The sequence below is a fragment of the Betta splendens genome, chromosome 21 (genome assembly GCF_900634795.4).
Source record: "Betta splendens chromosome 21, fBetSpl5.4, whole genome shotgun sequence".
NCBI lineage: Eukaryota > Metazoa > Chordata > Actinopteri > Anabantiformes > Osphronemidae > Betta > Betta splendens.
In genome coordinates this window covers 195,601-200,651 of record NC_040899.1, presented here as the reverse complement: position 1 = coordinate 200,651, position 5,051 = coordinate 195,601, and positions in this window count along the sequence as shown.

Below are 5,051 nucleotides of genomic sequence, written 5' to 3'. Positions count from 1 at the left end.
TGATCGGGCGCGAGACCTCCGAGCAGCACGGGGAGCAGCACGCGCCACCTATCTTCCCGAGGAGGGATAATTGAGAAGCTGTGATAGATTGTGCAACCGGAGGCACAGCACCTGATTGGCTCGCACAGGTCATTTACAGAACAGGTGAATCCCCGAGCAGTCTTAGGCGCTAGGGCTGAACGTCTTTGGCGCCAGCGCAGACGATTCAGTTCAGAGGAAGCACCTGACCCGAGGACATGTGAAGGGTAGCACGTGTCCGCCAGTCCACTATAACAGCCACAAAATAAAAAAATATGTTTTTTATGTGTGCGATCAAGGAATAAAAAAGTAACAATAATTAATCAACAGACATAAAGTAAAATAAACGTATTTAACTTTATATGTATTCACAGTCTGAAAACAACAGGAGACACAAAAAATAAAACTACGATAATGAAAGAACAAAAACATAAATAAAGAAGCTTTCCTGACAGCCTAAAGTTTCCTTCAGGTTGTTTATGTCATAATAAAAGCCTATGTATTTGTCAGGCTGTTTTCAACTTCAAAACAAAGTGTTTCCTGTCAATTCTGAGATCAGTTTGTTTTTTCGTCATGTTTAAAACTGAGAAAGAAGAAGTGAAAACAAACGTGTTATACAGTTGCTGAAGGATCGTCCCACCATCATCAGATTGTGCTCTGTTGCTATGGTCCCGTTCTGTCCTGAGCCTCAGAGATTTGTGGACCCAGCAATGAATCAGCTTTTAGCAGAACAAACTAAAAGTGACAAAGGTTTAATGCATAAACAAAGAGACTAATAATAAAATCTAATAAAAACATCACTTAAACATCATCCAGTCAGTCAACAGAAACACAAAGGCAGGTTCTTACATCACTAATGTTCTGTGTTACACGGGGGGAAGGGGGGTCCAATCCCTCTCTACCTCACTGACACTGAAAGACTGACTGGAGCTGGTAAATGTGTGACAATGCGGCCAGGTGACCTTTAACCTTTACAGTCCAGCCTGTGTGAATCTGAAAATTTACCAACATTAAAGGAATATTTAAGAATGAAGGGACACTCAGATTGCGCCATAATTTTTTGCAGAAAAGTTATCTTTTATTCATCCAGTAAGACGCCTAGGCAGATGGTTTTCTGTGGGCTCAAAAACTACAACTAGTGCGTCCTGGTTTCCTCTGTCCCTGCTCCAGTAACGGTCGGGCTGTGAGGGGCGGAGCCAGGCTGAGATGGGGCAGAGCCAGCCTGCTGGAGTGAAACTACTCTGTCCACCATTGTTTTTCCCCTCATACATGTACAGCACTAATATTCCGTGGCCGAAGGTCCTGCTGTAGATTTTTTAGATGACAAGTCCTACAGCACAGTATGTGGCTTGTATGAGCCAGAGTACAGAGCATGGAGGAATACAAGGCTGCCCGGGCTGAGAGATGGCAGAGCCAAAGGCCGGCATCGTGCAACAAACAGCAGAGACCCAGATGCACACTGAATATCCCAGTGCTGCAATGAATCTATCGCTGCTGGTTCCTCTTGGATGAAGTTGCAGATTCTACTGCTGAAAGTGTGTAATTGTTGTGATCAGTTTTGGGTTACATATGTTCAGAGAAGCTGGAAACTAGCTTAAGGACAGACCAGAAAAAAATAAAAATATATTCAACTGTTAATTGTTTTAGCCTGCGCTGTGAAGTTTGAGTAAAGTTACAAGCTGCTCCTTGTTGTTTTTTAGACTGTCAATAGTAGAACTAGTTTGTGCTGCTAACATTAGCCTGTGCATTAGCTTGGGTGGCAGCAACTCTAATACTAATAAAATAATTCATCATATCATCACAGAGACTCTAACTAGTCACTAACAGCAGGTAAAGAAAAGAAGAGGGGTTTGGCTAAATGAACAATCTCTGGCTTTCTAACAACTGTTTGCTTTTAATCAAAATAAAAAGCTGCTGAACAACTTAGAAACAATGTCTTTATTCAAACACACCTTTTGTTAAAAATGTAAAGCAATTTATATATATAATATAATATTTAAGTAGACTCCACACCCTATGATCCTAGATCAGTAACGCGGACTCAAACACCTCAAACAGTATAGCATAGCATAACACCTGCTGAGGCTTCGCTTTAAACTGCTGTTCTGTCTTAAACACCAATAATGAGGAATTAATGGGGTTTGAATAGAGTATTTCTGTGGCGCCGGTGGAGAATTAGTTAGCTAACTTTACTAGCTAGCCAAAGTTACGTCCACGCTATAAACAAAAGTTTCCAGGTCAGATGTGGGCGGGGTTTGCACGCACTGTTTGAGGTGATTGAGTTCGCGTCTCTGATCTGAGACCAGCGCTGTCTGAGGGTAGGGGTGGAGTCTACTTGCACATTCATGAATATTCAGTCTTGCACTCGCAATCATTTAACATTTACATTTAACATTTAACAGTTACATTTAACATTTAACATTTAACATTTAACATTTACATTTAACATTCTACATGTACATTTAGCATTTAGATTTAACATTTAACATTTACATTTAGACTGCACATTTAACTAAATGTGAGAAAACATGTTGTGTCATTTAGTTAAATGTGAGAAAACTAGTTGTAGGTGCTACTTTCACATTCAGCACCCCATAAAGGCAGCCTCGTACTCTTCCCCACGGCATAACTTGTCGGCACTGGACTCTGGCTCATACAACTAACCATGAATATCAGACTGTGCTTGCTGAAGTACCCGCTGTCTTCTAAATAATCTACAGCAGGACCTCCGTCCATTGAATATTAGTGCTGTATGTGTTTGCAAGGAAAAATTATGGTGCTCCAGCAGGCTGGCTCCACCCTCTCTCAGCCTGGCTCCACCCCCCCTCTCAGTCCGATCATTGCTGGGGCAGGTATAGAGGAAACCAGCAGAGACTTCTTGTAATGTGTAAGCATGAGGCAAAAAGTCTTCTGAGATGTTTTAGAAGCTTTTTGAGGAGGAATAAATGATAATTTCTCTGCATAGATAATATGGAGGAATCTGAGGGACCTTCATTCTGTCCAAGGTCGTTTTGGTTAACCCCTATTGAAAATCTGTGAAGTTTTTCTTTAAGACATTCCTGTTTATTTTCATATTTGTTTAGCATCTTGTTGTTGACCCAGGGATGTCAGAGAAACTGCGGGTATATAAATGACCCTTGTGTGTTGGGTTGGGTGAGTAGTGGGTTTAAAGTGGTATTACACTAATCCAGTGGTTCTTAACCTTGTTGGAGATACTAAACCCTAGCAGTTTCATATGAACATTCATTAAACCCAGCAGCACAGATTGGCCAAGCAATGTAGCGGGATCATCTGCAGTCAATGATCGCCAAGCATCACAAAGTGTCATCATGAATCATGTCTTGTTTCTTGCCCTCCACCGAACCCCTGAGACTGACTCACTAGGGTTTGATCGAACCCAGGTTAAGAAACACTGCACTAATCACAGTGTGAGTGTCCCATTAGGCTTAGAGCAGCAGGGGTCCACATCTGTCTGTTTTTCCTGTCTGAACCCCTATTTCTCTGATACTCAGCCCTGTATTAGACCTGTCCCTGTTTCTGCCCCTCCCCCTCACACACACACACACGCAATTACTCTGTGGATTTATAACAAGGTGTATTGAATGAAACTGTATCTTTATTATCATTGTCTCTTATCTAACCAATCAACCCAGCGAGCACTGAGCTGGTTTTCACAACTTTATTTAGCAGGCTTGTTCATGTACAGGTTACATGCCAGGGGTTTTCTATGTGTTCTGATTTGCTGTGGTGGACTGAAGCTGAGTGAAACATTTTACAGTTACAGCTGCTCTGACTTGAACCTGCCTCCTAGCATCACACATGTTTTATTTGTTGATTTCAGGTGATTTTTCCATAATGTGACTTTATTAAAGGATCCATCTCAGACTGGTTCTGGCAGAGGAAGAGGATGATGAAGACAAGAAGGAAGCAGGAGGATGTGAGTGTGGTCAGATTAAGGTGTCAGAGTGTCAGTGATGTGTCATCCTGAGCGTCAGCAGGAAACGTCTGAGTTGTCTGATAGATCAACTGTCACAGTCCAAACCCATACACCGATCCTGGATCTAAGACTTCACATGAACCATCATTACAGCTGATTCATTTCTGAGACTGCATTAGACCCAAACCCTGACCGAACTGAACCAGACTAATCCACAAAAATGCAATCCATGTGTAGGATCCACAACAACTTCCTGACGATCTCTTTTGTGAAAAAGAAGTGAATAACGAACCCACCATCATCATCATCATCATCATCATCATCATCAAGAGAGTCTTTAAATGTAGAACGGGGGGCAGAGCTTTTAGCTACCAAGCTCCTCTCCTCTGGAACCAGCTCCCTCTTCAGGTTTGAGAAGCTGACACACTCTCCACCTTTAAGATCAGGCTTAAAACCTTCCTTTTTGATAAAGCTTATAGTTAGAGATGGTTCAGGTTGTTACAAACACCAAGACCAGACAGGACAGAACCCAAAAGCAGTAAACAGGCGAGGATGGCAGAATACAAAATGATATATTTATTATACTACAAAAACCAAGGGTCACTACAGAGTAGGCAAAAGGTGCATAAACTAAACCGAGGCGCGCTGCGAAGCAGGACCAAACAAACTAGGCAGAGGAATAATACAAAACAGAAGCCACTACCAAACAAAACTAGGACACAATAGGTCGCTGCACTGAGTAGGCAAAATAGGAATAACAGGGCTGTTCACGATCCAAACTAAACACAAAACCAACCGTCATACAGGAAGCCAGATGCAAACTGAGAGTCCACCATAACACACTGACAACTGGAGGAGTCTCCATCCTCCACTTAAATAGTCCCCAAGTTAATGATGTTCCGGAAGGAAACAGTTACTCAGTGCCGCCCTCTGAGGTTGGGAGGAGACTCACAACACAGGTCACTGGCAATGATGGTTAGTCACAGGAACCATCTCTTAGTTAAGCTGCAATAGACATAGACTGCTGGGGGACTTAATTTATACACTGAGCTCCTCTGTTTCCTTCTACCTCTTCTGACCAATAACCTCCCATCAT